Genomic DNA, 15,229 nt, shown 5'->3' with positions numbered 1-15,229 from the left:
AGAGATGAGCTAGGGTTTTGAGAGGAGATGGTGCTGGTGAAGATGTTGATGGAGATTGCCCTCTCCCGATGAGAGGAGTGTTGGTGATGATGATGGCGATGATTTCCCCCTCCCGGAGGGAAGTTTCGCCGGCAGAACAGCTCCGCCAGAGCCCTAGATTGGTTCCGCCAAGGTTCCACCTCGTGGCGGTGGAGTCTCGTCAGGGAAGATGGCTTATGATTTTTTGCTCATCGAAAGACTCCATATAGAAGAAGATGGCCATCAGAGGGCCACCAGGGGGCCCACGAGGTAGGGGGCGCGCCCAGGGGGGTAGGGTGTGCCCCCACCCTCGTGGGCAGGGTGTGGCCCCCTGGTGAACTTCTTGCGCTCAATATTTATTATATATTCTGAAATTGACTTCCGTGAAGTTTCAGGACTTTTGGAGCTGTGTAGAATAGGTCTCTAATATTTGCTCCTTTTCCAGCCCAGAATCCCAGCTGCCGGCATTTTCCCTCTTTATGTGAACCTTGTAAAATAAGAGAGAATAGGCATAAGTATTGTGACATAATGTGTAATAACAGCCCCTAATGCAATAAATATCGATATAAAAGCATGATGCAAAATGGACGTATCAGTTCTACCTCATCAACTGCTTCCCAATACCCACATGTTAAACAAACCTACTCATGCAATGTTTGAGGGTTGAAACTAATGCATAAAAACTAGGTAATAAAGGGATATGATCAGAGTGTTACTTGCTTTGCTGATGATCTAAAAACCCTAGTGACTCGCAGTAGCACGCTTTGCACTCCGGAAACTCTATCTTGAACAAACAATAGCACACATAAGCACTCATGCATAAGATGCAAACGTAAAACCCAAAAGAAAAAAAATTCAAATTGAAAGTTCAAGTGAAGAGCTTCGATTTGCAAAAAGAATCAATCAAATGCGAGCTACGAAACTCAAACTACGATCAAAAGAAGTTCGAAATCAAATCTGGTTGAAACCAAATTTTAAATTGTCAAAGCCATATTCAAGTTGATTATCTGGATAGAGGGAAACAAGACAAGGATTTCGGCATTGGTTTCACTGGATTTGGATAAACGAGTAAAAAGTAACGAGGGTTTGAAGTTTAGGGACTAATTTGTGATAAAAGTATTCATAGATAGGTCCCTGGTCAAAAATTAAAATTAAAAGAAAAATCTAACGAACAAACGTTCGTAAACAGAGCCTAACGAACGAACATGTTCGCTATAAGAAACTAATGGGTGAACGTTCGCTAATTATCAAACCTTAAAATAAAACCGATCTATAAAAGTAAACCGAACTTTAGAAAAAAAATCGGGCAGGGTTTTGTCGTTTTTTACCGGTTCGGCAAAAGAAACCGGCGACGGCGGCGACTTCCTCCGGCAAGCGGCGAAAGCGGCGAGAGGCAGCGGCGGCGCGGCATCGGCGGCAGGAGGCAGCAGCAGGCGGCGCGGGGCGGCGGTGGCATGATGCGGCACGTGACGGCTCGCCTCGGGTGGCGGGGTGGCGGTGCGAGTTGCAGAGAGAGGGGTGGCGGGGTGGCTATTTAAGAGAAGGGGGGCGACTGCGACTTGGAGAGGGGGTCGGGCGAGGCGGCGGTGGTCGCAGAGTCCGGCTCGGACTCTACCGGCGGCAGTGGGCGGGCCTCCGCGCGGGGAGGCGGGAGCAGCGGCTGGGCCGGCCCAGGAACTTTTTTGATATAAAAATAAATTTCGCCGCGAAAAAAAATCCTAATAAAATATAAAAAAATCCTAAAAATCCCAGAAACAATTTTCACTGTCCAAACTAAAAATTTAGGACAAGATGAACATTTTGTGGACTAAATGCAAGTTTTTCTCTAATTCAAATAAAATAGCAAATAAAATATAAATAAAAATAAGAAATTGATTTTAAAATTTCTCCTCCAATATTTCTTTTTTGTTTGAAGAAGTCATTTTATGTTCTCTCGTTTATTTTTTGTTATTGGAAATAATTGGAGAGAAAATATTAAAATCAAATTGATCCGTTCTTCAAATTTGAAATTAATTCAAATATGAAAATTTAGTGAAACCTCCAACTCTCTCCTTGGGTCCTTGAGTTGCTTAAGATTTATAGGATCACAAGCAAATGCAAATAAAAATATGATATGCATATGACGACCTATGTATAACATCCAAATTGAAAATTGGGATGTTACAAAACTACCCCCTTAAGATGAATCTCACCCTCGAGATTCGGGTTGGCTAGAAAATAGGTGTGGGTGGTCTTTCCATAGGTCTTCTTCTCGCTCCCAGGTGGTTTCTTCCTCGATATGGTGGCTCTATTGAATTTTGCAAAACTTGATAACCTTGTTGTGTGTAACTCGGCTGGCAAAATCGAGAATCTTGACGGGTTTCTCCTCGTAGGTTAGGTCACTCTCCAACTGAATAGCTTCCAGGGGCATTGTATCTCCCAAAGGAATATCGGCCATCTCAGCATGTCAGTTTTCAACTGGGAAACGTGAAACACATCGTGAACTCCTGCCAATCCTTCTGGTAACTCCAACTTGTAGGCCACTTCTCCCATACATTCCATAACTCGATATGGTCCTACAAATCTTGGGGCTAATTTTCCTTTGACTCCAAATCGTTTAACTTCTCGCAGTGGTGACACATGAATATATGCTCTTTCTCCGATTTCATAGACTACCTCCTTGCATTTCGTATCAACATAACTCTTCTTCCTGGACTGAGCTACCTTCAGTCTATTGTGAATTAACTTAACCTTCTCTTTAGACTCTCTGATTAAATCTGGTCTGAACAACTGTCAGTCTCCAACTTCATCCCACATCAATGGTGTCCTGTACCTTCTTCCATACAAAGCTTCGAAAGGGGCCATCTTCAAACTAGCCTGATGACCGTTGTTGTATGAGAACTCTGCGTAAGGCAAATTATCATCCCAACTAGATCCATAATCTAGCGCACAAGCTCTCAACATGTCCTCCAGAATCTGATTGACTCTCTCGGTCTGTCCATCTGTCTGCGGATGAAAGGTTGTACTAAACTCTAACCTGGTACCCAAAGTCTGGTGCAGCTGATTCCAAAATTCGAATTAAACTATGTTCCTCTATCTGATACGATGGTCCTCGAAACTCCATGCAGACATACGATCCTAGTCATATATATCTTGGCCAACTTCGCACTCGTATAAGTGGTTTTCATAGGGATAAAGTGAGCCATTTTGGTCAAGAGATCAACTACTACCCAGATGGAGTCATATCCTGATCTTGTCCTGGGTATCCGGTGATGAAGTCCATGCCAAGTTTATCCCACTTCCATTCAGGTATCGGCATACGCTGTAATAATCCGGCTGGCTTCTGGTGTTCTGCCTTAACTCTCTGACATACGTCACATACGGCTACATACTCGGCAATATCCTTCTTCATACGTGTCCACCAGAAACGTTCCTTCAAATCCAAATACATCTTGGTGTTTCCTGGGTGAATCGAGTATGGCAAGTCATGAGCTTCCTGCAGCATTAACTTCCCGATCTCTGGGTCATTGGGCACATAAATACGATCCTCAAACCATAAAGTTTCGTGCTCATCCTCACGAAAACCTTTGGCTTTTCCTTTACTCATCTTTTCCTTTATCTCCGCAATCTCCTTATCAGTCTTCTAGGCTTCTCGAATCCTTCCCAATAACATAGACTAAACCTCAAGTGCTGCAAAAAAAACCTCTTGGAACTATCTCCAAACGAAGTTCCTTGAGATCGTCGGCTAACTCCTGCGGTAATCCTCCACTTATGAGGGTATTGACATAACTCTTGCGGCTCAAAGCATTTGCTACGATATTGGCCTTTCCTGGATGATAATTTAGCTTCATATCATAATCCTTTATTAGCTCTAACCATCTTCTCTGCCTGAGATTCAACTCCTTCTTTGTGAAAATATACTTCAAACTCTTATGGTTCATGTATACATCACAACGGTTTCCTATAAGAAAATATCTCCAGGTCTAGAGTGCATGCACTACAACTGCTAACTCCAAACCATGCGTGGAATAATTCAACTCATGACGTCGAAGCTGACGTGAGGCATATGAAACAACTCTTCCATCTTGCATAAGTACACCTCCAAGTCCCAGGCGAGAAGTGTCACAATAAACATGGAAATCCTTGTGTATATCTGGAAGAATCAGCACTGGGGATGTAACCAAACATTTCTTCAACTCCTGAAAACTGGCCTCACATTCCTTAGTCCATTTGAACTTGGTGTCCTTCTTCAACAACTCTATCATGGGTTTCACAATCTTGGAAAAATTCTCAATGAACCTCCTATAGTATCCTGCGTGTCCCAGAAAACTGCGGATCTCTCCAACCGAGGTGGGTGCCAACCACTCAGTGACAGACTAAACCTTGTTAGGGTCTACTGCTATACCTTATCCTGATATAACATGTCCAAGAAATCCAACTTGTTTCAACCAAAATTCACACTTGCTGAACTTGCTATATAGCTGATGTTCTCTGAGATTCTCGAGAACTAAGCGCAAATCTTCCTTGTGTTCCTCTTCATTCTTCAAGTACACCAATATGTCATCAATGAACACCACAACAAACTTATCCAAGAACTCCATGAACACCTTATTCATCATACTCATAAAATAGGCAGGTGCGTTAGTCAATCCAAAAGACATGACCGTGTACTCATATAGCCCGTACCTTGTGGTAAAGGTTGTCTTAGGTATATCCTATTCTCGTATCTTCAACTGGTGGTATCCTGATCGAAGATCAATCTTGGAGAATACTTTGGCTCCCTATAGCTGGTCAAAGAAATCGTTGATCATCGGTTGTGGGTACTTGTTCTTGATCGTCACTTCATTCAATGCATGATAATCAACAACCATTCTCAAAGATCTATCCTTCTTCTCAACTAAGAGCACTGGGGCTCCCCACGGTGATGAACTTGGTCGAATATAACCTTTCTCCAATAACTCCTTAATCTACTTCTTAATTTCCTCCAGATCATTTGCGGGCATCCGATACGGTCTCTCTGATATTGGTCCAGTGCCTGGCAACAACTCTATCAAAAATTCTATGTCTCGGTCTGGTGGCATGCTTGGTAATTCTTCTAGAAATACATCAGGGTAATCCTTCACAACTAGCACTTCCTCCTGAACAACTCCCTGGAGGGAATTTACTTGAGTCCTCCTTGGCGCATGCCTAGGTACATACTTGATCCTTTTTCCCTCAGGGGTGGTGAGTAGTATCGACTTACCATCACAGTCGATGTTTCCTCCATACTTCGATAGCCAATCCATGCCTAGTATTATATCCAATACGTGTGACTCCAAGATTACTAGGTCTGAGGGGAAAACATGGCTACCAATGGTTAATGGTAACCGATCACACCATCGGCTGGCCATATACTCTGCTCCTGGCGAGCTTACTAACATGGGTGACCTAAGGGCTAAGGTTGGAAACTTAAACTTGTCCACAAATCCCCTTGATATGTATGAATGTGATGCACCAGTGTCAAAAAGAATGAGAGCGGTAAATGACTTAATCAAAAACTTACCAATCACTGCGTCAGGTTGCTCTTCAACTTCCTCCACGTTGATGTGGTTCACCTGACCTCTGGTGAAAGGGTTTGGCTTCTTCCCTGAGCTTCCATTGCCATTTCCATTCTTTGCTTCAGGACACTCGGTGGGTAGTGTCTAGTCTTCCCGCACTTGAAACAAGTAATGTGACTTAGATCCTTCTTAGCGGGTGTAGTGGGGTTGAAACAGTTCTAACCGTTGTTTCCTCCATTCCCATTACCATTCTTGGGGCCATTGTGGTTATGTGAGCTCCCTCCATTGTGAGTGTGGCCTCCATGGTTATGATGGGTATGTCCTTTCGAGTTTGGAGTAAAATGAGGCTTCTGCTGAGCTCCAGAGTTGTACTTCCCCTGTCCATACTTCCTTTTGTGGCTCTCTATCTGTTGTTGCTTGCCTTCAATCATGAGGGCCCTATCTACCAACTCCTGGTAGTTGGCAAATGTTGCCACCATTAACTGCATACTCGGCTCATCATTCAGCCCTTCCATAAACTTCTCCTGCTTCGCGGCATCTGTGGCCACATCATCTGGGGCATAGCGAGCTAACTTACAGAACTCATCCACATGCTGCCCCACGGTATGATTTCCCTGGCGTAAGTTGCGAAACTCATGCTTCTTCATGCTCATAGCTCCGGTTGAGATGTGTGCAGTGTGGAATGCTTGCTGGAACTGATCCTGTGTGACATTGGCTATGGGGAAAAGTGGCTGTGTAATTCTCCCACCATGAGGCTACGGGTGCAGCACAGCGCACCTTCTCAGCATCTGTGCAACCTGCGGTGGTCAGCTCCCTTCCAATCCTGCGGAGCCAATCATCAGCCACAATCGGTTCGGTGCTACTAGAGAACACCGGTGGATTCAACATTAGGAAACAGGCTAAGTTGTCAACTGGAGGTAGTGGCGGTGGGTTGTTGTTGTTGTTGCCTTGGTTCTAGACTAGCAACTGCATCAAGGCATTCTGCTGTTGGATCAACTAAGTGAGCTCCGGTGGGAAGACAAATACAGGGTCACGTCTGAGAGGCATCTGATAGGTTTAGAGGGGTGAGAACAGAATAGAGCGAGGTCTAAAGAGAAACCACTACCCATATGCACATGAGACAAACACATTCATTTCACACCACTAAATTCAAACAAGATCATACAATCGATCTAAACTACCGTTACAAAATGCTCGGACTATTACTATATACACGGGAGATTACTACTGATAATATGGTGGTCTACTAGAAATTTTGATCGGTGGATGACTCCATGATATCTGCTCCAGCTTCGTCTTCATAATCATCATCACTATCGAGGTTAGAGTCGGTGTCGTCGATTATGATGTAGTCTTTAGGATGGTTGTCCTCCTTTGGTTCAGGATCTCCCATGAATATTCCTAGCTTCTTCTTCAGGTCGTCATTCTTCACCAGCGGTACGGCAATTTCCCCTTCAAATCCATCGCGTGTAGACTTGAGTTCCTCTTCTAGCTCCATGTTCCTGGTCATCACTTTCTTCATGTCTATCATGCTGGCGCACATCTGGTTCTCCTGACGACGAATGTGCTCATTTAACTCCTGGATGTAGGCTGCAATGGTTCTATCCTTCCTAGTGCAAATCATCTCTCATTGCTCGTCATGGAGTCCACATATCTGGTAGATGGTGTCCTTAAGATCCTTCTAGTATACCTCGCCTATGCGTCCAATGGCGATATGGGCGGCCATGCTCTTTCCTAGACTCTAGGTTGATGCATCAAAGGAAAACTCCATGGGCTCAGTAACTGGAGTGAATTTCCTTCCTGGAACATGAGCTCGAATCATCCAGCGCTCTTCTTTAGGTAAAGTGGCGGCGTAGGTCCCAGCAAAGCTTGGTATTCCGATGCTCAGGTACCTAGTGATTTCCTTCAAGTGTCGTCCAAAAGGTGTGTCTTCATCTAGTTGAGTGAACTTGTTCCTTGGGTCCACCATCTATAGAGTAGAAAATGGAGAAGAGTCAGAAAAGAGTAGAGGAGAGTATCATGTGGCTTATCCTCGTGGTCGCATCCTATAGTCAGCGTGTGCTCTGATACCATCTTGTAGTGACCCGACCTCAGACGGTGAAGTCTCTGTGCTTAAGTGTCATCCCTGGATCGGTATTGCTGACACGCACAGTACTCGAGGATTTATAATAGAGTTCAATCACACACTTATTACATCGAATGTCTCAACAGAGAACTTATTACAATAATATGGCTAAAGGCCAACTAAATAAGATAACAACGGAAGCTGCGAAGGTAGAAGAGTCCATCCAACTCCACGGAAAAATTGAGTGCATGACAACGACCTAGCGCACCTTACTCTTCGTCTGAAAATTCTTCAACATAATACATTGCAACCTGTGTAGTTCAGCACATGGAATATGCTGGCAAGATAACATTATAGAGCAATGAACAAATAACAGCTATCACTACATGCATATATGGCTGGTGGAGGCTCTATGGTTATCTTTTGCATAAAGCTAATTTTTCCCTACAACAAAGGAATGTTTTTATTTAACTACCAAGTTGGTTGAAAATTATTGAGAAGGTTCCTCCAAATCAATCCCCAAATAATAATTATAAGCCCACAAATTAATTAAGTAAAGTGATGAGATCAAACCAATAATTCAAGTACCAGATACTCAAGATGTCCATAACCGGGGACACGGCTAACCATGATTAGTTTGTACACTCTACATAGGTTTGCGCACTTTTCCCCATAAGACTCGATCTCCTCCGTTGGATTTCTTGCACTACGTTATGTTTGAGAAATGAATGACGGAGACAAGGTCTTTCAGAAGCATTAACTCTTTACTCTGGGTAGACAGTACCACCTACATCCCCTACATCTGCTAGCCTACCACTGAAAGAGGTCACACAACTTACTCAACTATGCCAGAGCCCACAATGGCTTGTGGCCGCACACGAAAGTTTCCAGCATGAATAATCTTATGATCCCTTTGAGCGTGGGTGGCATTCCATAGGATGATCACACGGGTTCTCCGGGATATGCTAGGACAACACTGGATTGCTCCAGGTGCCCGCGACCAATCCACCCAGATGTGTATTAAAGTAGCCACCTTAAGTTAAAACTTAGTTAATAATAATCTCTCACATCTTTCATGAATACTCTCAAACCAAACCATGTCTACGAGCATGGCATAGAACTATAAGCATACATAGTAAATACCCAGGGTTTCATATAAGACAATAGGTTCTACCTCATCAACTACTTCCCAATACCCACATGTTAAACAAACCTACTCATGCAATGTTTGAGGGTTGAAACTAATACATCAAAACTGGTAATAAAGGGATATGATCAAAGTGTGACTTGCCTTACTGACGATCTGAAAACCCTAGTGACTCGTAGTTGCACGCTTCGCACTCTAGAAACTCTATTGTGAACAAACAATAGAATACATAAGCACTCAGGCATAAGATGCAAATGTAAAACCCAAAAGAAAAGATCCAAACTGAAAGCTCAAGTGAAGAGCTTTGATTTGCAAAAAGAATCAATCAAATCGGAGCTACGAAACTCAAACTATGATAAAAAAAAGTTCAAAATCAAATCAGCTTGAAACCAAATTTTAAATTGTCAAAGCCATGTTCAAGATGATTATCTGGATAGAGGTAAACAAGACGAAGATTTTGGCATTGGTTTCGCTGGATTTGGATAAACGAGTAAAAAGTAACGAGGGTTTGAAGTTCAGGGATTAATCTATGATAAAAGTATTCACGGATAGGTCCTTGGCCGAAAATTAAAACTAAAAGAAAAATATAACGACCGAACTTTCGTAAACAGAGCCTAACAAACGAACATGTTCGCTATGAGAAACTAACGGGTGAACGTTTGCTAATTAGTGAACCCTAAAATAAAACCGATCCATAAAAATAAACTGAACTTTAGAAAAAAACAGGCGACTTCCTCTGGCGAGCGGCGGCGGCGGCGTCAGGCGGCGCGGGGCGGCTGCAGGCGGCGGCTCGGCTCGAGTGGCAGGGTGGTAGTGCGAGTTGGGGAGAGAGGGGCGGCGGGGTGGCTATTTAAGAGAGGGGGGCGACGGTGACTTGGAGAGGGGGTGGGGCGAGGCGGCGGCGGGCAGGATTCCGTGCGCGGAGGCGGCGGTTGGGCCGTGGCCTGGTTCGGCTGGGCCAGCCCAGGAACTTTATTTTTATAAAAATAAATTTCACCACGGACAAAAATCCTAATATAATATAAAAAAATTCTAAAAATCCTAGAAACAATTTTCGCTGTCCCAAGTAAAAATTTAGGACAAGATGAACATTTTTCTAGAGTAAATGCAAGTTTTTCAAAAATGCAATTTTTTTCTCTAATTCAAATAAGATAGCAAATAAAATACAAATAAAAATAAGAAATTGATTTTAAAATTTCTCCTCCAATATTTCTTTTCTGTTTGAAGAAGTCGTTTTATCTTCTCTCATTTTTTTTTGTTATTGGAAATAATTGGAGAGAAAATATTAAAATCAAATTGATCCTTTCTTCAAATTTGAAATAAATTCAAATATGAAAATTTAGTGAAACCTCCAACTCTCTCCTTGGGTCCTTGAGTTGCTTAAGATTTCTAGGATCACAACCAAATGCAAATAAAAATATGATATGCATATGATGACCTATGTATAACATCCAAATTGAAAAATAGGATGTTACACTTAGGTCCCATGCAAGAAATGGGAATGATTCTCACACACCCTGCCACCATCACACAGCCGCAAAACATTGAGATACATGGCTTTTAATTTCTAGTAAATCCAAAACTCGTCCGAAATTCATGAAACTTGGCACGCTATCATGGAGTGGCATCAACATGTCGTGGTAAAATTTTTGTCCCATTTGGGGCAGGTTAGGGTATAAGCTTCTCACAAACCAGAGATTCTCACAACAAGAATGATGGTTTCGGTAGGGAACGTCCCACCTTTGGGGACGAAACGATATCCATTGCCTCTTATTGCTTCCAAAAAATTTCTCATGTCAACGTAGAACAAGAAGAGTGTTGTGTCAACTTAGCAAGAACAATAAGTGAAAAACTCTTGCGCATTGGATCGATGATTACGTTGGAAGATATTCATCATATAACAGTCATAACCTAGAGCGATACAGAACTAGCTCCAGTTTATAAATATAATGTATGCATGTATTCTGTAAGTAGTCATATGTGCTTATGGAAAAGAACTTTCATGACATCTTTTGTCCTACCCTCCCGTGGCAACGAGGTCCATAAGGAAGCTAAGGCATATTAAGGCCTCCTTTTAATAGAGAACCGGAACAAAGCATTAACACGTAGTGAATACATGAACTCCTCAAACTACGATCATCACTGAAAAGTATCCCAATTGCTGTCACCTTGGGGTTTATGAATCATAACACATAATAGGTGCATATGACTAGCAGGATCGGATCAAGAACATTGATATAATGGTGAAAACACAAACAGCTCATATCTGAAATCATGGCACTCAGGCCCTAGTGACAAGCATTAAGCATGGCAAAGTCATAGCATCATCAATCTCATAACATAGTGGATACAAGGGATCAAGCCCTAACAAAACTAACTCGATTACATGATGAATCTCATCCAACTCATCACCGACCAGCGAGCCTACGAAGGAATTACTCACTCTTGGTGGGGAGCATCATGAAATTGGTGATTAAGGATTGTTGGTGATGACGAAGATCAAAGATCCCCCTCTCTGAAGCCCCGAACGGGCTCCAGATCTGGCCTCTCGATGAAGAATAGGAGGTGGTGGCGGCTCTGTATCGTAAAAAGTGATGAAACTTCCTCTCTTATTTTTTATGGAAAAATAGGATTTTATAGCGTCGGAATTAGGGTCAGAGGGGCCTCGAGGGCCCCACCACCCACCAGGGCGTGCCCTGCTGTCTTGTGGGTAGCCAGGCCCCCCTCCAATGGGTCTTGGTTCCAGTATTTTTATTTATTCCAAAATAATTCTCCAAAAAGTTTCGTCCAAATCTAAGAAATTCTATTTCTGCACAAAACAACACCATGGTAGTTCTGCTGAAAACAGCGTCGGTCCGGGTTAGTTTCATTCAAATCATGCAAATTACAGTCCAAAAAAGAGCAATAACATTAGGAAAAGTAGATACGATGGAGACGTATCAACTCCTCCAAGCTTAACCCATTGCTTGTCCTTAAGCAATTCAGTTGACAAACTGAAAGTGATAAATAATTTTTTTACAAACTCTTTTGTTCTTGTTTACATATATATGCTTAAATAGCACCCAAGTTTTCAGCAAAGATCATGAATAACAATGCAAACAATAACTGTTAGAAACTAGATTTGCTCATATCAATGCCTTAATCAACTAGCGCGCAATAATAAAATATTCCAAATGCCAACACTTTGTCAAAACAATCTTGATATAATATGACAATAGTGGTATCTTGCTAGCCCTTTCTGAGAATGCAAAACATAAATGTAGAGCACCTCCAAAGTTCAAGCAGCGACTAAACATTGTAATTCATGATAGAAGAGATCTAGTCATGATGCATTCAACATTAACTATACACAATGCATGAGGATGAAAATAGTGCTCTCAGGTCTGGTGCTTGTTTGAGAAGGTGATGACTCAACAAAAAAGTAAAGTAACATAAAAGTAAATAGAAAGACCCTTCATAGAGGGAAACCAGGATTTGCAGAGGTGCTAGAGTTTAGAGCTTAAATCGGAGATAAATGACATCATGACCAAGAGTTATCAATATCTTCCATGCTAAACACATTACTGGCGGTTCCCAAGCAGTGAAAGTAAAGGTTTACACCCCCTCCACCAGGAAACACAAGCCATGGCTAGCCGAATCCATGGGTGCCTTCCATACCAACAACAGTCTAGGGGGATTTTTGTTTAATTATTTGCAATTTTTGATTTTGGGATTGGTCATCCCTATTACCAGCCCCTCTCATGCAAGGACGAGTGAATAAACACTCATCATGAGAAAAACCTTCTTAGCATGGAAGATATTGACTACCCCCTATCGCTCCATGAGCGGTCCAGGCACACAAAACAGATGTTCATTTGAAATTTTAGAGGTGGCACATGCAAATTTACTTGGAACGGCAGGGTAATACCGCATATAGGTAGATATAGTGGACTCATCTAGAATAACTTTGGTTTAAGGATTTTGATGCACAAGCAGTATCCCCGCTTAGTACAGGTGAAGGCTAGCAAATAGGCTGGAAAGCGACCAACTAGAGAGCGAAAACGGTCATGAGCATGCATTATGAATAATTAACATTGAATACTAGCATGAGAAGGATATAAATATGATCAACATAAATATGGTGGAGGCTATGTTGGTTTTGATTCAACTACATGCATGAACATGTGCCAAGTCAAGCCACTTGAAACATTCAAAGGAGGATACCATATCATCATACTACATCACAATCATTTTAATGCATGTTGACACCCAAGATAAATCATTATCCACTCCTAGCTACTTAAGCATGGCATGAGCAACTATAATATCTCATTGTCATTGCAAACATGTTTAATCATAATATGCTAAATCATGGATACTGAGTTAAACATATTTACAAAAACAAAAACAAGTTGAGTTCATACCCGCTTTTCCCTGCCACAGTCACTTCATCGAATCTCGTCATTATTAACTTTCACTTGCACGACCGAATGATATGATAATAATAGTGCAAGAGTGGCATAGACTAAGCTAGAATCTGTAACATTTTATTCAGAGGAGAAGACAAAATAATCTGGGCTCTTTTTTAGATCAACAATAATGCATATGAGAGCCACTCCACATTTTCATCGTGGTCTTCTCCTTAGTGCGACTCAACAAAAACACAAGAAAATAATTCTAGCGAAACACACTGAAATATTTTTGGAGTTTCTGATTTTTCTCAAAGAAAGCAAAATAAAAAAAGAAAAACTAAAACGAGAAAAACTATTTACACGAGAAAGCTCCCAACAAACAAAAGAGGAAAAAGGGAAATCTTTTTGGGTTTTCTTTTAATACTACAATTAAATTAAACTAGAAAGAAAAACCGAAAAGAAGCAGGAAATATCTTTGGATTTTCTCAAAGTTTTTCAAACACAAAAGAAGAAAGCAACAAAAAAATCTAGCATGGATAATATAATGAAAAAGTGTGGACGCCGTCAACTGGAATCAAATGTGTGAACATGAATATAATGTCGATGGAAATCCGTACTCCCCCAAGCTTAGGCTTGTGGCCTAGCTTGGTAATCATCATCCGTAGTAGCCACCCGGTCCCACGTGAAAGTGTTGTGGCGGCGGCACCTGAGCGGCCCATTGGTGGGGCTCCTGCTATGCTGTTGCCTGGGCGTTCCGGTAGGAAACGACATCCTCTAGCATGACCCTGTATCCATTCCTGGCAATAGAATCAAACAAAGCAGGTGCACGCAACGGGATGATATCATGACTATTCTCACTGAAAACTAGGTTGTAACGAATGTTGTTAAAAGAGCCAGCAGTATCAGTAAACTGGTGAGCCACCATCGCCAAATGATCTAGATAAACTCGGGGCGAATAATAGTCATGTTGGCGTATCTGGACATTAAAGTGTCTCGCTAAGCGAGCGACATAAACACCACCATGGATTTTGCCCTTAGTTCTGTTAAGGTGCAGATGACGTGCAGCAATAGCCCCTAGGCTAAAGGTATGATCATCGTGTAGTGCATGATGTAAAATGGCAAGGTAACGGGCACTAAGTGCACCGGCCTTCTCCCTAGTAGTTAAACACTTTGTGTTGAATAAAGAAAAATAATGCACATAGGGAAACTGCGAACTAGTGGCAGTGGCTTTCGACACGCCTCTTTCGTCACCCACTATCAAAGTGAGGAGGAAGTCCTCAAACTCTACTAGTCTAGGCTCTCTTAATTCCCTGTCAGAGGGAATCAAACATATTTCACAAAATTCAGTAAGTGGTATTTCACGGGTTTCAAATTATAAATTAAGCCGCACCCCAGGAGGTTCATGCCTATTCAGAAAATAGTTTTTTTTGCACAAAGGAGTTCATGAGGAGGTGGTGTTGGTCACACTCATCTGTGTGGAAGTCGGTTAACCCGGCATTTGCAATGAATTGCACAAACTCTTGACATAACCCGGCCTCATCCATGAAGGCATTATGTGGACATTCACACGGCCGTACCTCCGCCATTCTCGGAGTGTTGAGGTCATGGTCCGATGATTTCTCAATGAATCCCTTGGTATTCCTCTTGGAGGAAAACTTCCTGAAGATACTCATCTTTTTCTATGAATAAAATTCTGAAAATTTTGGGCCACAAATTTTTTGTCAACAAAACTTCACAAGATTGACAACAACTACACATATGGGTGCCTAGAGGCTATATTAAGCATTCAAACTACTTAGAACTCTAAGAATTCAACATGCAAGCTCATCTACAGCAGCACCAAGAGTAGCTAAATACTCAAAAATTAAACCACTAAAACTAAAACTAATTGCAGCATTGGAGGAGTCACATACCAAGTAGTAATCCCCCAAAATAGTTTCCGAAATGGAGCTACGAGCAAAGAGATCGAAATCTGCGGGTTTGAGAGCAAGAACACGAGAGAGAGAGAGAGAGAGAGAGAGAGAGAGAGAGAAAGAGAGAGAGAGAGAGCAAGAGCTGTTTTTTCTAGAGGTAGGAGATGACATGGGGCCCA

Source organism: Triticum urartu, chromosome 2, assembly GCF_003073215.2.
Source record: "Triticum urartu cultivar G1812 chromosome 2, Tu2.1, whole genome shotgun sequence".
NCBI classification, from domain to species: domain Eukaryota; kingdom Viridiplantae; phylum Streptophyta; class Magnoliopsida; order Poales; family Poaceae; genus Triticum; species Triticum urartu.
This window is presented reverse-complemented; position numbering follows the sequence as displayed.